Raw genomic sequence first — 21,434 nt, 5'->3', positions numbered from 1 at the left:
AGAGACGGTTTGAGAAAGGCTCTCCTCAATGCAGAAGCAAAGACGCCAGAGCCAAGAACCACCTGCAGGAGGGTCGGGATACAGTCCCAGCTCCTCAGTCCTGGTTCTTAGGGCTTCAGGCCTCAGGACAGTGTTTGGGTGGGGAGCCAAGCAAAGGGAATATTCATCTCAACTTTGCCCTATCACAGGCTGCACCAAGTCCTTCACCCCATACACGACCATCCGGATAAGTCAATCAGTGTCAAGGTTTTCGGGGTGTAAAGTCTGCACTGGGTTTTAGAGTCTTCCCAGACCAGGAGGATCCGGACTATGCCACCCCCAACCTTCCTCCTGCTGCTGTCCGGGACCCTGGTCCTGACTGAGACCTGGGCAGGTGAGTGCGAAGTTTGGAGGGGATGGCTTGGGCCGGGGAGGAGCGAGAGGGCCACCCTGCGGCGGAGCAGGACCCGAGAAGGGTCCCCCGACTGCCCTCTCCTCAACCTGCACCAAACCGCACACATTGGCCGGCCTGGGAATCCTGCTCCTCCCTTCCACCCTCTCCTGTGCCCCGCCCTTCTCCCATTGCCCCTTTTCAGTCTAACGAGCGCTTTCGCCCTCTCCCCCTGCCGTCCCCTTCACCCTTGTACCCAGACACTGGTGGGGTCTCAGCCTCCCCCAGGCTCCCACTCCGTAATGTACTTGCACACCATGATGTCCCGGCCCGGCCCCAGGGAGCCCCACTTCATCTGTGTGGGCTACATGGACAACATGCAGCTCTTGTGGTTTGACAACGACCCAAGTCCAAAAATGGAGGCAACAGTGCCGTGGATGGAGCTAGAGGGGTTGGAGTATTGGGAGAGACAAAAGCAGATTGTCGAGAGCCACTTACACCTGTCCAGGTTCCAATTGAACAACCTGTGGATGTACTACACCCAGAGCGGAACAGGTGTGTGATCCCCACCTAAGGGCAGGGGTTACCCTCCAGTCTCTGGGTCCGAGCTTCCCCTCGAGGCCTTGGAACTTTTACCCTGTTTCTGTGTTAGTTTATTACAAATCCCCATCAGCTGTGCTTGCCTGGGGATGGGAGGTGCTAAGTGGGCACGACTGACATGGCGGGGGCAGCCAGGGCCTCACACCTTGCAGGTGAGGAATAGCTGTGAAGTGGGCCTGGACGGTAGCCTAAGCCGGTTCAGTCAATTAGCCTATGATGTCGTTGATTCCTTCACCCTGATGGAGGAGCTGTGCACCAGGACCCCAGCGGGCATGAAGATGCAGACCTGGGAGGGTGAGTGGGAGGACATCCTCGCCTCAGAATTCCACACTCCCCAACTGGAACACAAGTGTGGGCAGTGGCTCCAAGGACAACTGAAGAAAGGAAACCGGACACTGCATGCAAGTAAGAGTTGCCTCAGGCCTCCCTAGGGCCAAGGCTGGAGTCCTGCACAGGGAAGGAAAGTGGCTTAAGGCCAGATACCACCCTCCTATGGCCCCAGAAAGTGAGGAGTTTGCCTGGGTGTCCAGATCCTCGAAAGTGACCCCTAGAGTACCAGACCTTCCTGGGGGCAATTAAGGAATGCACTCTTTCCAGGTAAAGAAAACAGTCCTGAAATAACTGATTCTCTCTGATCCTGGTGGTGTTCTGGTGAGCCATGTATTTCCTGCTCACATCTGGTTCTTGGTGGTCTTGGTTCTGACTCCAACTTTCCTGAGTCACTTGAGCCTGAGAAGTCTCTAGTCTCTCCCTCAGAGGCCTGCAGTCTGCTACCCTGAACTGCTGTACCCTGATTCTAGAACTTTCCAAGGATTAGGAGACTATCCCAGTGATCTAAGGCCAGGCTGCTATTCCAGTTTTGCACTCTGTCCACCCAGTGCAATTATCTGTCCATTCTCAGGATGGTCACATGAGGCTGCTTCAGTGGCTTATGAAAGTAACCCAAAGCATAAATTTTCAGAACTCCCAAAGACACTCGTGACCCTCCACACTACATCTGACCACGAGGTCACCCTGAGGTGCTGGGCCCTGGGCTTCTATCCTGCGGACATCACCCTGACCTGGAAGCAAGATGGGGAGGACCTGACCCAGGACTCGGAGCTGGTGGAGACCCTGCCTGGGGGGAATGGAAACTTCCAGAAGTGGGCGGCTGTGTAGGTGCCTTCTGGAGAGGAGCAGAGATACACGTGCCATGTGCAGCATGAGGGGCTGCTGGAGCCCCAAGTCCTGACACGGGGTAAGGAGGAGGTCATGGGCACAGAGCTTCTCAGGGGCATCAGGAGCCCTTCTGGGGCCATTCAGCAGGATGGGGGCTGATGCCTGAAAGTCAGAGTCTCACCTTTTCCCTTCCACAGCCACCTCCTCAGTCCTCCTTCCCCACCGTGGACATCATTGCTGTCTTGGTTCTCTTTGGAGCTGTGCTCACTGGAGCTATAATTTGGAGGAAGAAGCTCTCAGGTAGAGAAAACCTCATATGAGGTCTGAGATTTCTTGTCTGACATCTGCTTGATACTGTGAGGGATGATCCCACACACATGCACTTCCTCAGCTGAGAGCCGGCTTTGCTGACACTTTTTTGTAAAGCACATGAAACTCCTTTGTATGAAAAGTGAAGGACAAATATTTCAACTTGATCACTTTGGTCATGGGGACCTCACTTGAGTAGCTGCAAGTAAAAAGGAAATGTCCCTGCTAAGGATGGAGGAGGCTGGCACAGCTCCCACACGTGCTTTCTCCTCATGTTCCCCAATCCTGTCCTGGAGCCCAGGACAGGCCAGTTCCTCACAAAATGTTTTCTTCCTACAGATAGAGAAGGAGGGAAATACTAAGTCTGGATATAAGTGGGGTAAGAAGGCCCTTAGAAAAATGTAAATGGTGGGCCTCCCTGCTGGCACAAGGATTTGGGCACGGTACTATGGGGCGGTCCGCTGCCTCTGCAGTGCAAGTTCAGTCTCTAGCTGGCCAAGGAGCAGGCCCCATGGTGAGGCAGACCTCTCCTGTCTCACCTGCTGCTCCCCTCAGCAGTGTATTTCAGTCAGTCTGCCTGTTCTGTTCCCCACTCTGTCTCTGGTGAATCCTCTCACTCCCCATCCCACAACTTTGGCCTGCACCCTAGTTCTTGTATGCATAATTAAAAAAAAAAAAGGGCCTCCTCAGTGGCGTAGCAGTTGAGCGCTGGGTTGCGAAGCTGCCTGCAGCCTCTGCAACATTGGTTTGATCCCCTGCCACCAGGTAAGTTTCTCACATAGCGCACAGACCTCTCCTGCCTCCCGCTGCTCCCCTCAGCAGTGTACTTCATTGGTCTGCCTGCTCTGCTCTCCTCTCTGACTCTGGTGAATTCTCTCACCTTCCCATGCTTCTGACTGTACTCAGTGCTTGCATGAATAAATAAATAAATCTTAAAAAGAAAAAAAAAAAACTATCCCCTGGCAGAGAAGCTGGGGGTAGTGTGTCATCTTTCTGGAGGGCAAGCCCCTTCCAACCCCCTGCCTAAAGCATCTGGCTGCCCCAGACCTTCCCACAGGGGTTGCAGGCTGCCCACTTCCTGCCAGACCAGAGGGGATAGGGAATCCCAGCAGGGGGGCAGACAATGCCTCCACCTAGTGGCCAAAAATCCCCCCACCCCCAGACCTTCTTCCTACCTCCATCCCTGACAGATCTGGCCTTCCCAAACCACTTTTGATCTTCTCATGTCTCTTGGGTTTAAGCAGACCACGTTCCCCCCAGAAGGGAATTATGACTGTTTTGTGCTCAGTTCTGATCTCCTCCTCTGGGTGCCCCCATCTCCAACAGCAAGAGGTATATTGGGGTATATTTTTTAAGATTTATTTATTCATTCAGTCATTCATTCATTCAGTCATTCATTCATTCATTTATTTATACAAGAACTGGTGTACAGGCCAGATGTGCGGGAAGGTGAAAAGATTCACCAGAGACAGCAGGGAACAAAACAGGACAGGCAGACTGACGAAATACACTGCTGAGGGGAGCAGCAGGTGAGACAGGAGAGGTCTGCCTTGCCATGTGGGACCCTCCCCTGACAGCTGGGATCGAACTGGCGCTGCAGAGGCTGCAGCGGCGCTGCAGAGGCTGGGATCGAACTGGCGCTGCAGAGCTTCACAGCACTGCGCTCAACCACCTGCGTCACCAGAGGACACCCGGGGTATTTTTTTTTTTTTTAATAATACTCCAAGCCCTCACTGTTCCTTCCCTTCTGTGCTGCCACCTTTCAACCGCAGTAGCAACCCTGTGCTGTCTGATTCTGTGTAGAAATGGGATGTCGTAGAGATGACCCACTCCCCACACTGCCTTTTTCCCCTCCCTCCTCCCTGGTCATGGCCACTGATGTAGGCAGGACCAGTAAGGGACCTTCTATTATAAAGGAAAAGCACAACAATTGAAAGAAAACTGTATATATGTTTGTTTCTTCTAATCCTTGTCACAAGGTGAGGTTCTTGGGTTAAAGAACAGGATATTAAACTTTTAGATAAATGAATGGAAGCACTGAGAACCATCCAGGATCTGAATGTTTCCTGTGCTAGGTCTGTGCAGGAGAGGCTGTGAGGAGCCAAGGGAGACAGGGCCTGTGTCCAGTTGGTGCTCAGTGTGTCGTGGGCTTTGACGTGGTCACTCCTCAGGGGTCATCTCTCTGCTCCTTTGTCCTTGTCCTTCAGGAGCACCTGTCCCAGCAGGGCCTGTGATCACAGGTACTCAGACACCACCTGGGCCTGTCCTGTCTCTAGGGCCCTGGGCAGCAAGGACTTCATGTGGCTGAGTCAGTCCAGGCCCTTAGTTACCATCTTCTGGGTATTTGTTCTGTCTTTATTTTTATCAGGAATTATGCTTGTTTTGTGTTCAGTGCTGATCTCCTCCTCTGGGTGCCCCCATCTCCAACAGCAAGAGGTGTTTATCCTGTCATTGTCCCCACAAGGCCCAGGGTGGCACCTACACACAGGATTGTCCCCGCAAGACCCAGAGTGGCACCTACACATGGGAGTCTGTGGTGTTGAGAGTAGATGTTTAGTGTTTGGTCTAGCTCTTGCTCCCTGGCATTTCTCTGTATTATTCCTTCCATCTTCTCTCTGACCTTCTTAATGTCAGATTCTGCAATTAGCAGAAAGGAGGGATCCAATTTTTCTCAGATAAATTCCTATTATGTTTCCATCTTCTCTGTTCACCTATCCTATCTACCTGCCTTTAGCTGTAGTAATCCTAGTGCTGGAAACAACTAAACTTATGGATTTATAAATAACATTCAAAATTCACAGTTGTTTGGAATATGGGGCCCATAAACACTTAGAACCCTTCTTTTCTAAAAGGGGAAATGAAATTGTGTGCTGTAGTGTGCAGGGGGGTTGCTGTGGGAGGAGCGGAGGGAGAGAAGAGCAGCACTTATAAGAAAAATAGAAGGTGATGAGCTAGAGTGGCCACAAAACTGCATTTGAACTGAGGCTAAATTAACAAAGATAATGTCTCTAGAATAAGGAGGTGTCCTACATTGACTATTCAAATAACATTTACCAAACGTCAGATATTTGGCACACAGTATTTTTGCATTTAGGAATATCAGTGAACTAAAAACAGACAAAATTTGCTGGCCTCGTAGAGTATATGTCCAATTGAGGAGAGTCAGAGTATTTTTTTCCAGCATAATGTGTTAGTTTTCTGCTGCAAAAAACTCTCACAGTGGGGCCTCCCTGGTGGCGCAAGGGGTAAGACCCAACCTATGAAGCTCACTGCAACCACTACAGGGAGCAACCCACATGGCACAGCAGACCTCTCCTGACTTGCCCACTGCTCCCCGCAGCAGTGTATTTCAGTCAATCTGTCTGTTCTGTTCCAGACTCTGTCTCTGGTGAATCCTCTCACCCCCCACATCTCTGGCCCATACCCCAGTTCTGGTATGCATAAATAAATAAATCTTTTAAAAAAACTATCATGGTAGATTAAAGTAAAAAAAAGATTATCTTAGAGTTTTGAAGGTCAGAAGACCTTCAAAGAAGACTAAGATGTGTCCATAAGTTGTGTTTCTTCTGGGAGCTCTGGGGGGATTTAATTTTCCTTAACTTTTCACCTTTTAGACAACACGTTCATTTTCTTAGCTTGTGTCCTTTCCTTAATCTTCAATGTCAAAAACTTAGAATCTTTTGTCTGAACTCTGCTTCTAACCTTATCTTCTTTCTCAATCTTCTTTCTCTTTTGACTACATTATTGGGCATGCCCAGCTAATCCAGGATAATCCTCCCATATCAAGATCCTAAGTTTAACCACACATATAAAATCCTTTTAGACATATAATATACCATACTTCCTGGAGGCCAGGATGTGGACATCTTTGAGGACCATTATTCAGTCTAGTAAACACAGTCAATGATGTGTGTTCATGTTAGAATGTGGTAAGTGCCATGGAAAGTATACAGTGGGGAAGGCCATGCAGAGTGTGTGGGAAGAGAGAAGATGGCTATTTTACTCATGTAGGTATCATTGAAAAGGTGATATTTGAGGAAAGACCTCAAGAATACCAAGAGTTATCCATGAAGATGCTTGTGGCAAGTTCTTTCTGGGCAGAGGATCCGCAGTGCAAATGCACTAGGACAAGAGAAGCTGGGGAGAAGTAAGGAGGCCAATGTGGCTGGAGCAGAATCATCAAGACAGGATCACAGTCAGACCAGGTAGGCTGTGAGCAGGATTTCGTCCTTTTATTAACCGTGACAGGCAATTACAAGAGAGTTTTGAGAAGAGAGACATGGTATAAGTTTTCTTTTAAAAGGATCACTTTGGCTGTTGCATTAGAAACAGAATCTAGTGCTTTTAGGCCAATGATAGAGTAGGGAGAACTGCAGGAAACCACTTCAGTGTTCCATATTAGAGATATTGATTGCTTGGCCTGGGATGTAGGCAACAAAAATAGTAGGAGTGGTTAGATTCTTGATTTATTTCAACGATGGACTTTTTGCAGCATTTCCTAATGGGTAGAACTTGGAGAGGGGAAAAAAAAGAGTCAGAGAGAACACCAAAAATTTCTTCAAATTGTCCGAACTAAGATATGGTTTGCCTTTAATAGGATAGAGAAGTTTCCAGAAGGAGTATATTTGAGGAGAGAGCATCACAGGCCTTCAGTTTAGGATCTGTTGAAGCCGAAATATTTATTAGAAAAGCAAATGAGATAGTTGTGTTGGCACTTGAGCAGGTGAGTCTGGAGTTTGGGAGAAATGTGTGGATTGGAGAAATGCACTTGGAGGTGATAGTATAAAAATGATGTTTAAAGTCTTGAGGATAAATGAAATCAAAAAACAAGGAGTGAACCCTGGACTTCCATTGCTGATGGACATGGCCAGATGGCACACCAGGAGCATGTGCCATCCTGACACCGCACCTGGAGAGCATGTATAACAGGGAGCTCCAAGTCTTTCTGTGCCCAGAAACCATGTGGATATCTTCTTAAATTTCAGAAGGTCTCAAGTAAGATGTGTGAGTCTGTGTTTCTAACAAGTATAGTGCCAGTGCTTCTGGTCACATTAGCAAGATCATAGACCGGGATTCCCTCATGGCTGCCAATCAGCCTCATCAGAGACTTTTTCAAATATTTAACACCTGGTTGATTCAAAAGAACAACTGTACCCCTATGTTTATTGCAGCACTATTTACAATAGGCAAAACCTGGAAATAACCCAAATGCCCAAAAATAGATGACTAGATCAAGATGGCGTGGTATATATACACAATGGAATATTATTCAGCAATCAAAAAAGATAAATTCATGCCACACACAACAATGTGGATGGAGCTAGAAGGAATTGTGTGTGTTCAGTGAAATAAGCCAGAAGAAAAAAGAAAAATATCAGATGGTTTCACTTATAGCAGGACTATAGGGGAACCAAATAAGACATCAATGTGTTGGGGCCTCCCTGGTATCACAGTGGGCTGAGTGCAGCACTGTGAAGCTGTCCTCAGCCTCTGCAGTGTGGTTCGATTCCCAGCCGGCAAATATTGACAACAAGACTGAGGCCGGTGATCTTCGTGGAGCGGTTCCAGGATCAGGTCACCACTCCCATTCCCACCATAAGACCGTGGGGTCGCGAGTCTCAGGGTTGACTGACACCTTGAGGATGGTGGCTCTGCCAGCCCCTCCACCGGGAAGAGCCTGGGAGACTTTCCCGCCTGCCCTTTCATTTTCAGTTTTTGGTTTATTCAGGGTTAGAGGCGGGGTGACAGCGGGGTGACCTCGGGGCTGACCACAGGGGTGGGTTTCAGGGTCTCACACCATCCAGAGGATGTTTGGCTGTGAAGTGGGCCCAGACCTGAGCCTCTTTGGCGGGTATGACCAGTTCGCCTACGACGGCGCGGATTTCATGTCCCTGAGCAAGAACCTGCGCTCCTGGACCCCCGCGGACTTGGGGGCTCAGATCACCCAGTGCGCGTGGGAGGCGGCGGGGAGGGCCAAGTGCGTCAGGCACAGTGTGCAGAGCAGGTGCTTCCTGTGGGGAAGGAGGTGCTGCAGTGCACAGGTAAGAGGAGTCACAAAGCCTGGGAACTCTGGTCTCCTGGCCCCCACAGGGAAAATGGAATAATGGGCAGAACAGCACCTGCTTTCTAGGCAGAGAGGGAGAGTCCCCCTGGGTTGCCTGTTCTGTGCTAGAGAGAGACTCGCCCAGAAGACACTACTTTTCTGGACACTTAAGGAATCCAGTCTTTCCTGAGGGAGGGGAGGACATCCTGAAATAACTCTCCCTGGATCCTTTTAACCCAACAGCCATCCTGGGAACCATGATTTTCTCTTTCAAGGTCTTGTTTTTGGTCCGAGAGCATTTCTGGAATGTTCTCCTACCTTTCTGTGTCATTCACCCTCCACCCAGGTCAGGAGCAAAAGTCTGTGTTCTCCTTAGAGACCTGCATCCTCCTACCCTGCGCTCTCACCTAATTATCCCAGATTCTCCAGACTAGGCTGGTTTCTGAGTTTAGTGTTTCCTCCCTCCAAACCAATAGTCATGTTCATTCTGAGGATAGTCAGTGAGGCTGCTTCAGTGTCCAGGAAGGAAAAACCGAAAGTGTGAATTTTTTTGTCCCTTCTCCTCAGATACCCCAAAGGCACATGTGACCCTCCACCTCATCTCTGAGCATAAGGTCACCCTGAGGTGCTGGGCCCTGGGATTCTACCTTGGACATCACCCTGTCCAGGCAGCGAGATGGAGAGGAGCTGACCCAGGACACACAGCTGGTGGACAACAGGCCTGGGGCCTGAGGGGAATGGAAACTTCCAGAAGTGGGTGGCTGTGGAGGTGGCTTCTGGAGAGGAGCAGAGATACATATGCCATGTGCAGCATGAGGGGCTGCTGGAGCCCCAAGTCCTGAGATGGGGTGAGGAGGGAGATGTGAGCACTGAGCTTCTGCTCAGAGGAATCAGGAGCCCTTCTGGAGACCTTCAGAGGGTCAGAATAGGGCCTGGGATTCAGGGCCTCACCTTCCCTTCCACTGCCACCTCCTCAGCCCACTGTCCCTACCAACTCCACTCACTCTACCATGGGCATAATTGCTGGCCTGGTTCTCCTTGGAGCTGAGCTCACTGGAGCTGTGGTGGGTGCAGCTGTGATGTGGAGGAAGAAACGCTCAGGTAGGGAAGGGAGTGGGGCAGCTTGTCCACTGGGGGCTTTCATGTTCCGGGGAGAACTTGCCCTGCCTGCTTAATGGGAAGTACCATCCACACACGTGTGTTGCCCAGAGGGCATTTGGTCCAGTCCCCCTCACCTCCTTTCTTCATTTTCCCCAGTCCTGACCTGGGTCTTTAGTCCCAGTTCTGGAAACTTCCCTGCGGTAAGATTAGAAATTCCTTTAGGACTTCTGACCTGACTCCTCCCTGGTCTCACATGATGTTTCATCCCACAAGCTTATTTAGGGTGTACATCTCGGTCAATTACTGGACAGTTTCCATTAATGATGGTGATTTTCGTATCTTCAAATCTTAAGGCCATTTATTAATGGCTCAGCTCACCATACACACCTTCACCTCTTCTTTGACTACAACTGTGGACACTATTTTACATTGCGGGATAGAATTGGGGGCTCATTCAAACATTCTTCCTCCTTTGAAAGGAAAGGACCACAGTTATGTGAAGAAGGTGACAGAAGAAAAGCATAGCAGCCAGCAGGGAATGGTAAAAATGAAAAGTTATTCCAGGGAAGAAGTTACAAAGGTTGAGCAGATTATCACCCAATTATTAATTTTTTAAAGATTTATTTATTTAAATTATACAAGCACTGGGTACAGTCAGAGGCACGGGAGGGTAAGAGAATTCACCAGAGTCAGAGCAGAGAGCAGAGCAGGCAGAGTGACGGAAGTACACTGCTGAGGGGAGCAGCGGGTGGCAGGAGAGGTCTGCACGCCATGTGGGACCCTCGCCTGGTGCCCGGGTATCGAACCAGCACTGCAGAGGCTGTGGGCAGCTTCTCAACCCAGCGCTCAACAGCGGCACAACTGGGGAGGCCCCAATTATTAAATATTTTTTAATAAGGGAAAATAATCTACATCCAGCCAGGAGACATAGCAATGATAACGTCTGAAACTCCACATTGAGGACCCTGCTGAGGGATGGTCATGCTGAGAGACCAAGAGAAACCAACCTCCTGTGTAAACACCAGGGGTGACCTAAGAGGTGACTGTGTCTTTCCAGCCAGTGAATCTGTAACTTATATTGCCTCAACACTAATTTTTAAAAAGGTGGAGAGAAAGTAAATGATTGAGGGGACCAGGTTATGTCCTTTTGCTTTAACTCACCACATTCATTAAGAAAAACTCATTGTGCTTAATAACACCAAGGCTCAGTGCCATAACAAGGAAACACAAATACAGGATTCAGGTGGTGCCTGGTGCCAGGCGTGAGTTCCATCTTCTGTGCTGGTCCAGCAGTTCACCGGGAAGCCTCAGTATGATAGCAGGTCTGATAGAATCTAGTAGTGACTGTGCAAAAGACCCACTTCCTAGCAGGTGTGATGACACTGTCATCTCCCTACACACAGGAAGCTTCTTCTCTGGGGATATTTTCAAATGTTATATGTTACTGATCAAGAAATAAGCTGGAATTTCTAAAAAATATTCATACTACCATGATTCAATCCAGATGTGGAATTATTTAACTAATGATTTTGATGGTTATTATTTAAAACCATTATGTAGTAAGCGTAGAATTATGTGATTCTAAATGTATTTACAATGGGAAACTTCAGGCCTAGGTTGTATATTTGGCTACTGGATTTTTAACTAAACTGATACACTGCGCTTTTGCAATGTTTCAAAGTGAAAAAACTATATTTTTCTATAAAAAGAAATAATTGCCAAATATTTAGGCTTGATACTGAAGATTGGTTTGGAATTTATAATATTTTCTGAGTAAGATGTGTTATCAATGGACCTTTCTGGATAGAGATTGACATGGTGCAACTTCTTTTTAGAAGCCCCAGTCTGGCTGCTGTGCGGAATCAACAGTGCAGGGTGAGAGGTGGGAAAATAAATGAAGGAAACTAGCACAGATTCTAAGATGGAAAATTTGGTAGCTTTATGGGGTGTCATCAGGAAAATAATAGGAAGTCGTTGGAGCTGGATGTATTTAGAGATGGACTTTATAACATTTCCCAATGTGACATCTAGGTTATGAGAAAAAGGCAAGATGCCACCCAACATTTCAGACTGTGAATGAGAGATGCAGAGGGCCTGTCACTATCCCTGGATTTATCACTCATTTGATACAAATTCACAACACAAATTTTCCAAGTAAAATTTACTAAAGGCATTAATAGATACATGTGAATGTGTATATGCCTGTATATAATAGTATAGTGTGTAACACTGACTCCAGACCCCTGTGGCTTACCCAGCTCTTTCCTGTCCACTGAGTGGTGGGACACATGGGCTTTGTTGGTGCAGCTGACCCAGTGGGCACAGCCAGAGGCCAGTGGGAGCAGGAGTCTGAAAGGGCTGGCAGCAGCAGTGGAGGTTTCCTGCCCTGGCACCTGCTTGTGCAGGTGGGAGCTGGTGGGCACAGCTCTAGAGGCGGTAGCAGAGGGGGGTTTCCTGCCAGGGGGCAGGCAGCCTTCAGAGGACCCCATTCCCAGAGCAAGCCAGGGTTAAGCAAAGGCGCCCCTAGGGCTTAGACTCCTCCGCTGCCCCCCAGAGGAGCTGCTTCTGGGCAATGCTATCATCCTGCAGTGGGTGCCATAAGACAGCTTTGCTGAGGCTACCTCCCCGGTTTAAGGATGAGAGCTGGGGACACAGCTGGCTTTGAATGGACCCCCACCCACCCTGGCAGGCTCCAGGAGGCCGCTGCTTGAGGACAGGGCCCAGGCCACCCTGACAGCTGTGCCCACTGCAACCAGCAGCAGGAGTAGCAGTGGGTTACAGTAGGTGGGCACCTTACCACCAGCCACCGTCTGTGTCATGGACAAAGGAGGCAGCCAATCTGGCAGCAGAGACTCTCTGTCCCCACACACTGCCCCAGGGCATGTAGCCCACTGGGGCTACAACAGCAAGGTCCCATTTGAGACCTTGCTGCTGACTGTCCGACACCACCTCCCAGTGCTGTTGCTTCTTTCTCGTCTAGCCAGCCCATCAGACTGTGGCTGTGCCTGCTGGGGTGTCTACTCAGAGGTGAGCACCCCCTGGGAGCACCTCCTGCTGCCACTGTGAGTTGGATCCTGGCCCCAGTGCTTGCGGCTGTTCCACCAGCTCCAGACCCTTCCTGACAGGACTGTACCACCTTACATGGGCAGCCTTAATTTGGGACTATTGGACACTGTGGACACTATCTGGGGTGACACAGCTGGCCATGGAGGCCTTAGAGACTCTTTATTTCCCTGCTCTCCTGTTCGTTTGAGAAACCTCATTGCTGTTCCCTGAGCCTGAGTGGTTGCAATTGAGCACACGGGTGAGAACCCACAGACAGTTTGGCTCTGTCCTTCTGAGAGGGGGCCAGGGAGGAAGGGCCCATACCTAGTACAGGAATCTGCACACACAAAAAAAAAACATGATCTGTTTTCTTTGAACTAAAGCTCTTGTTTTAAACTGAGATCCCTGCTCTGCTGATGCCCCAAAGAGTGCCGGACACTGACGCCCTCTGATGTATCAGGGGCAGGATTCTCGGGAGGCTGACAGCAAGTTCTGGGGCTGATCATGATGGACACCAGGAGTGTCATCTGTGATGGGCTGTTTTGATGGACGATTTGCTCAGAACATAAAGGTTTGTCAGCACAGAGAGCACCAGAAGGACTCACAGGAGAGAGATATGTAGAGAAGGCCACTTTGCTTCTTGGCTTTGGACTTGAACCAGGAACTTAGAGACATGGAAAGAGACACAGTGGAAGAGACACTGTGATAGCCTGCATTGGATCCCTGCCCAGGGAGCTACCCACATGGTACAGCAGACCTCTCCTTTCTTGCCCACTGCTCCCCTCAGCATGGCATTTCAGTAGATCTGCCTGTTTTGTTCCCCACTCTGTCTCTGATGAATCCTCTCACCTCCCCACTCTCCTGCCAACCTCTGGCCTATACCCCAGCTCTTCTATGCATAAATAAATCGTGTTTGCATAAATCCAATAAAGTTCTTCTTCCCCTTCTCTTTAATAGACAATTGGAAATATGGGTATTTTACTAAGGCTTTGTCTGGAATGTTGTGTTTTCAGAAATCAGACTGATCTCAGAGCTACAAAAAAACAATAAACTTGCACCTGTTTTAGGAGTGCAAGGGCCTGTCATGAGGGTAAAGAAGGCAACGCCTTGACAGGTCCAGAAACCCCAGATGTCTTGGGAACCTCGAGAGGGATTTCCCCAAAGACACAGGTACCACAGGCCAAGTCTGATGGCAAGAGCTTGGTGTGGTCCTGAGCCCTGACTCCTGGCTTTTAGGAGCTCTCAGTCTGAGGGTTCCTATATGAAGTTGCAACAAAGCAAAATTAAAAGGTCTGCATAATAATTTCTGTTCCTGTTGAATTCATGCAAATTGACTGTGGTAGTGTAGTACCTGGGTGAGGTCAGATGCTGATAGCAAGTTCTGGAGGCTGAACGTGCTGGATACCAGGGGCACAACTGTGACAGGCTGTTCTGATGGCTGTTTGCTGTGACTGTCTGTGTGTAACTGATTATAACAAGGTCAGCTGGAGATGAGACGGGTGTAGTAATGGGCCCTTCAGGGTGTGATGCCCCCCATTCTCTCAGATCAATGGCCTGTGATCTGAAAAGTGAAAGTGGCTTTCAAGTGAAAGTGGCTCTGCTTGTGGCTTTCTGGTAGTGACGGGAGGCAGCGCCCAGGCCTATTCCTCTAACACTTGTAGATATTTGCTATCTGTCCCTTTTATTTTATATTCCCTTTTCTTTTCCTTGTGACAGGGGACTGAGCCACAAAGATATCTCTGACATGTATGTCATGGTGCATTCTGTCCTTGTTTTCTTCCATGTATTTTATGGCTTCTGGTCTTACAACCCAGCCTGTTATCCATTTTGAGTTGATTTTTGTGTGAGGTGGGATACAGGGGCCTTGGGTGTGAGGCAGCTTATTTTTCATATGGGAAGAATGGAACTAATGAGTGTCCAAAAGGTGGACTGTGTTGTTTTAAATTTTCCACCAGTTCTGTGATACACAGGAGGGGAGACAGTTCCCCCCGTGAGTGTGTCTGACTTGATGGCTCTTCCTCGTGAGGAGAATGAAGCAGAAGGGACGCACCTTGTCACAGAGTCAGGCTCACAGGGCCTGAGACTTCCCGCCAGGGCTCCCCTCCTGGTCCCTCTCTGGGGTGACTCCCTGCACATGGTGGACCCTCAGCTAAGGGGATGCCCAGGACAAGGACCTGAGGGTTTTCTCCAGGAGCCACATGCATAAGCTCTGAAGCAGGTCCTTCCATGCTGATCACGGCCGTTCAGATCCACCAACATTTCGTCCCCACTGCAGCCTTGTGGGACCCAGAGCTGGAGCCTCTGAGTGAGGCCCCTCCTGCTGCCTCCCCCTCAGAGACTGTGGAGACGCCAGATCTTTGTTTTAGGTGCAAAGTATGAAGTGATTTGGTACGAACCATTAAAAAAATTAAGGCGATAAAGTGATCAGTGGCTGTTTTCTCAAAAGAAACAGGTGCTCCAGAATAACTCACGTGACAATCAAGGTCCTGATAGCAATGACCTGTCAGGCCAGGATTCCATGTTCCTTGAAGTGTCCTTCAAAACAAATGTGTTTGTAAAAACAATTTCTACTTCTTTTAGATTTCATTTAATTTTGCTGTTCATTTATTTTTCAAACTATCCCCAGAGCAGTGTCCGCAGAGTCATGGCACAGAGGGGCTCTCTGGCTTCCTGCAGATGTGAGCGGGGCTGACTCTGACCTGCCTGCAGGAAGTGGAGCCCTGGAGCCCCAGAATCAGCCCCTAGGGTTGGTCCTCCAGGGCGGCCCAGGCCTTGCTCTGCTCTCCTCTTGGAACCCTGAATCTCCCTGACACCCCAGCATTCATGCACTGAGGGAGGATATTCTGCATTGGGGGCTTCACTTATACATCTATATCCCCCATATCTCTGCCATTTGTGGCATCAAAACAAAACATCTCAACACTACAATTAGTGTGCAAGAAAGAAAAGGGAAAGAATAAAGTTTTCCAAATCAGCACCAAAGTCACCATACCCTCATGGGTAAATGTTCAGCCAAATGGGTTGGCCCAAAGCAGGGCCTGAAACCTGCCATAAGTCTAAAGCACCTCCTAGAGGGGACCCATAGAAAGGGTGGATGGGGCTGACAAGTCTGGAAGGAAAAACCAAAATCAAGATAGAAGCTGCCGTTGTCACCTCCACATGGATTTCTCACCCACTTCTGTGTCACCCAGTCCAAGGCCAAGAAGCAAGTGCAGCTTCTCTGCCCCATGTGCCTCCCCCAGGTCTCCTTCTGGCTCCATCCTGCTTCCTTCCTCCTCAGCCTCCTCTCCAGCTGCTTCTCCCTGCTCAGCTCCACCCTCCTTGGGTGGGACAGGGAACCCGGATCCTTCCCTGGGGACCCCCCTGTTACAGTCCTCTCCTTCAGCAGCATGTATGTGTGTGTGTGTGTGTGTGTGTGTGTGTGTGTGTGACACCAGCCCTGCAAGGACGGGCAAGGCCCCGGATGTGCGCAGTTCCCTGGGCAGTTACAGGCCAGCACTGCTGCATCCCCCTAGGTGAGACAGACGCTCCAGCCCCCCAGTGAGAGCCCGTGTCACCCTATGGTGTGTCATTTCTATGGTGTGACTAGGCTGATTTGTCAGGAGCAGCAAGTCTCTGCAATAGCTCCATCCCCACATCCCAGCTCTGGTCTGCGCCTCCTTATACTTTCTGTAGCATCTGATACTTGCTATAGCAGTTGGCCCGAAGCGATTTTCATTTCTATAGTTGGTTTAATAACTGTGCTAATCACTTCTACCCACCTCTAGTTTCTGGTCATGTGACCCCTCCATCCTAAATTTTCGACTCTTAGCCTCCATCAAGGAGCACTGCTCAGGACTATTGTCCCTCAACTTAGGTTTTTTTTTTTTTTTAAGTTGGGACTCTGGGTTTAGGGAAGCAGACCCCAGGGGTGCAGGACCAATATCCACTCAACACGTCAGTGCTCATCATGTCCACCTGACTCATCACTAATGGTGTTAACCTTCAAAGCCAGACTAAGGCAGTGTTACCCAGATACCACCTTACACCTGTGAGAATGACCCACAGAAGGGTGTGGAGAAAAAGGAACTCTGGCACATGGTGGGTCAGAATGGAGACTGGCCCTGGTTCCCTGGTCCCTCAAACCTGTGCACTTGACATGAGTTGTGTCATCAGCTGCATAAAGACAAAACATACTCTAATGCATAACACCTTCATTAGAAAAGAAAATTAATACAAATTAGTGTGCAATAGAGAATTAGTGTTCAATAGCAAAAGATAAGAGAAAGAATATAGTTAGAATAGTTCCCAAGTGAAGCACCAAAAGTTACCTGTCCCCTCATGGGTAAGGCCCAGCCAAACAGGCTTGCCCAAAGCAGGCCCACTGAGGCCCGAAGGCCTGCCACAAGTCTAAGGCACCTACTGGTAGAAACCCATGGGACAGGGGCAAGAGGGGCCAGGCAAGTCTGGAAGGAAAAGAGCAAAGTCAAAATCCACAAGATAACAGTGGCCATTGTCAGCCTCCCCTTGAGTCTCTCATCCACGTCTTTGTCTCTTTCAAGTGTCTCTTTCCATGTCCCCAACTCCCTGGCACAAGACCAAGCCTGAGGAGCAAGAGTGGCTTCTTCTTCGAATGTCTCTCTGCTCCATGAGCCTCCTCCAGTCTTCTCTCCTCATCTTGCTCCATGTCATCCTCCTCTTCCTTAGCTTCTCATCCCTGCTCAGCCCCACCTTTCCTTGTGTGGGGCAGGAAATCTGGAACCTCCCTTTTCTATGGATAGCACACGGGTACAGTCCTGCCCCTGTGGAGAACAAATGAGAGTTCCTCAAAATATTCAAAATAGACCTGTCGCCTGGTCAGGGATTCCATTCCTTGGTATTTATCCAAAGAAGGTAAAACACTAATTCCGAGGAATATGTGCCTTCTATGGTCACTGCAGCGCTGTCTACTATAACCAAGCTATGGACACAACTTAAGTGCCCAATGGCAGATGAGGGGATAAAGAACACAAGCTTTATACACAGTGGAATACTACCCAGATGTGAAAAAGATGAAATATTGAATTTGCAACAACATGGACAGATGTGGATGGGATTATGCTCAGTGAAAAAGTTTGAAGGAGAGGGCCTCCCCGGTGGCACAGCGGTTCAGCGCTGGGTTGCAAAGCTCCCCGCAGCTTTTGCGGCTCCGGTTCAATCCCCGGCTGCTCCCCGGCCACCGGAGGAGGGTCCCACATGGCACACAGACCTCTCCTGCCGCCCGCTGCTCCCCTCAGCAGTGTACTTCGGCCCTTCTGCCTGCTCTGCTCCCCGCTCTGGCTCTGGTGAATTCTCTCACCCTCCCACGTGTCAGACTGTACCTGGTGCATGTATAAAACAAACAAATAAACAAACAAACAAACAAATAAATAAAAATACATGCCTCTTTAAAAAAAAGTTTGAAGGAGAAAGTTAAATACTGGATGATTTCATTCATATGTGGAATATAAAGAAACAAATCAGGGACTGGTAAAACTAAACCAAAACAAACTCTAGAACTATAACTGCAAAACTGAAGCGATGGGGTGGGGTTAGGAGCAGGAAACAAGGTAGGAAGAGGGCCCAATGGACTGTGGTGGAGGGCTATGGATGCCCTTAGGAGGGTGGGAAGTGATAATGAACATCTGAAGAGGGTGACTCTGTGCCTCTGCACACATGCAGTGTGTAAACCAATGTTACCTCAACTGAATAATACAATGAGGGAAAAGAAAATTTCTTAAGCAAAAGAAAAAAAGTAACTTGTCTTCTCCATCAATCACTGGCCTTAGGACTTTGCCTTCACCTCCTCACTGTCATGCAGACTGAGGGGCTGGTTTCCCACAAGGTCAGAGGCAGGAGGAGCAGGGACTCCTGGGGCTGCTCAGACACCGCTGAGTAGAGACACTGCAGAGAGGGCGGCTCTGACAGGAACAGAGACAGAGACTCAGAGTAACCCCAGTGCTGAGTGAGGATCTGGTTCCCAAGGAAAGGGGAGTGTGTGTGTGTGTGTGTGTGTGTGTGTGTGTGTGTGTGTGTGTGACAGGAGAGACAGGATACACAACATAAGATGATGGGAAGTCAATTAACATCAAGCCCTACAATAAATTAATTCAAATCACACACACAGTAAAGAGTGTCAGAACAACAGTAAATACAGTTCCACGGAGGAGCAGCTTTTGAGCAGGACTGAAAAAGCATTGGACCTGAAGAGGAGGAGGAGGTTTAGAAATACCTCGTGGTTGGCTTGAGGTGTAAGGAGCTGGGCAGGACCCTCCTCCAGGCCCTGCCTACAATATGGTGGCACATTCACCCTGACAGCTCCCTTCCCCAAACCCCAATTTTTCTCTCCTTGGAGTCACCATAGAAAACCCACTGGCCTCAGAGTCAGGGGGCACCATGGGCTACTTTCTCTCTAGAGCAGAGCAGGAGGGAGTCACAGAGGGGGAGGGAGTAGTGTGTGTCCTGCTGGCCTGGCCCAGGGGCAGGATTAGCCCAGGTCACCCTAGTTCCTGAGCTGAGCCTTTGCCCACAGTCCAGGAAGGGAGGGAGAGATGGAGCAAGGTCTACCTCAGCTCCTAGGGGAAAGTGTAACCTTAGGTGGGTGAACTTAGGTTTCTTTCTCATTCTGGAGCTCTCCCATCTCCCCAGGTAACCCTCCATGTGCAACAGGGAGAGGATCTCAGATAAACCCAGGCTGGTTCCCCTACCTTCCTCCCCACTATAGTGTTCAGGATGAATCTCCTTGTAGTCATGGCCACATTAAAGGAGAGCACAGAAAGATAAGTATCATTACTGTATTTGCTATTGTGGTAAGAAGTAAGATTTTTACTATAAATGCTCTTTTATTTTTGTTGTTGCTGTAACAATGCTGTGCAATCAGATAAAAAACATGGGAGAGGGAGAAAGCGTTGAATTGAGTTTTCATGAAACAAACAAAAAAAAAAAAAGGAAAAAAAGCCAACAATGAAAATAAGACAAACAGTTGCATGGATTATTCAGTTTAACCCATGACACCCTGTGAGTTGTCAGATCCCATGATCCCAGAGCAATTAATGACTGTGGGGAGTGAGACTCAGAAGCCCAGCCCAGGTCACACAGCGGGGGATGCAGGGCTCTGACCAGCCCAGGGCCCCCTGCTGTGGCAGCTGCAGTGAGGAAGGGTCTCCGAGCTGAGGAGTCTGGGAACTCAGTGTGAGGTTGGGTCATCTTAGTGACAGCTGCCTCACTACCAGCCCAGGCCATCCTACTATTGATAAGTCAAATTTAAAAAATTCCTCCCTGGAGGGAAAGTGTCAGGGAAAGGTGGTGGTGTCCATGCAGGCCCTTTCGTCATTGCCCGGCCCAAGGAGAGTTTCCGAGTGTCTCCTCAGGGGCCTCTGCTGCCTCCTCTAGTGAGCAGAGGACTCACATCATGGGGGAGGGAGACCTGCCCTGTCACGTCTTCCCTCCTGGAGATCATGTGGGGAGTGAGCCCCCGAGCATGTGTGCAGACAGCACGGAACCCAGCACAGGGCATGCTTGATCCTGAGGCTCCTAGGGCCTTTGTGGGAAGGAACTTGAAATATAATTAGGTCTCCCCAGTTTCTCCTGGAGCTCCCAGAGGGACAGGGCTGTGCACACAAGGGGGAGCCACATCCAGAGTGAGGTTCTGTGTCTTAATTGTCTCCCCACGAGGACATTTCCTGCTCCCTAGAAGCTTCCTGGAGTGCTTGGATATCTAAATAACATTTAAATACTACAAAAATTGAAGCCTTCACCATCTGGGTGGCTAGCTCATCCCAAACCTGGGATTTATCCTAAAGACAGGCATCCTAAGACACTCAGGTACCCTAGCTCAGAATGCCCCACCCACTGCCTTCTCAAAACAGGACCATGCCTTGAGAACATCTTATTGACAAGGTAAAGGAAGGCTAAGGCTTAGGGTAAGGCAAAACTTTATTCTTTGCTCCCTCTAAGGAGCCATGTGGAATGGGGGATGGTGAGAACCTGAGGTTTAAAGAAAACCCGGCGTTTGGGGATGACCTGACAGTTTGACTTATAAGTTATGGTTTTCAGTAAAGAATATTGAACTTAAAAGAGTGTTCATAAGTTTGTTTAATCGCCACTGGGTGGTAGAAACATCCATTGTGATGTTGAAAAAAGATGCTTCTGGTGTGTTTCAGTCCCTAAACTGATGTTTGCAGGACGTTTGCCTTTTCTTTCTTCTGGTTTGTAGAATCAAGTGCCAGGTATCAACTTTCATTCCATTTTTTTCCCCCAGTGGGAAATTTTCTTCAATTCTCAAGTCAGGATTTAATAATATTTGAAGCTGCTGTCACCTGATGATTTTGGAACTGATTTCACCAACCTTCTTCATTCCAGTACACATTTCAAAATCCTTCATACTTAGCATCTTCACCCAGAAGATTTCCTCTGTGAGGGCTGTGATAACCGACTCTTTGAAATAGAAAGTTGCAGGCCTCCCTGGTGGTGCAGCGGGTGGAGCACTGCACTGTGAAGCTGTCCACAGCCTCTGCAGTGTGGGTTCGATTCCCGGCCGCCCAGGGAGAAACCTACATGGCACGGCAGACATCTCCTGCCTTGCCTGCTCCTCCCCTCAGCAGTGCCTTCTGTCTGTCTGCCTGTTCTGCTCCCCGCTCAGTCTTGGTTAATTCTTTCACCCTCCCAAGCCTCTGACTATACTCCAGTTCTTATATAAATAAATAAATCTTTAAAAAGAAATAGAAAGTTGCCTATATTTTCCAAAATTCAAATCCTAGTTCATAAAAGGGGTTCAATCACTTCCTCCACCTCTCAAAAACACTGTCTCAA

Source organism: Talpa occidentalis, unplaced genomic scaffold (genome assembly GCF_014898055.3).
Source record: "Talpa occidentalis isolate TD23 unplaced genomic scaffold, MPIMG_talOcc4v2.1 talOcc4.8, whole genome shotgun sequence".
NCBI lineage: Eukaryota > Metazoa > Chordata > Mammalia > Eulipotyphla > Talpidae > Talpa > Talpa occidentalis.
This window is presented reverse-complemented; position numbering follows the sequence as displayed.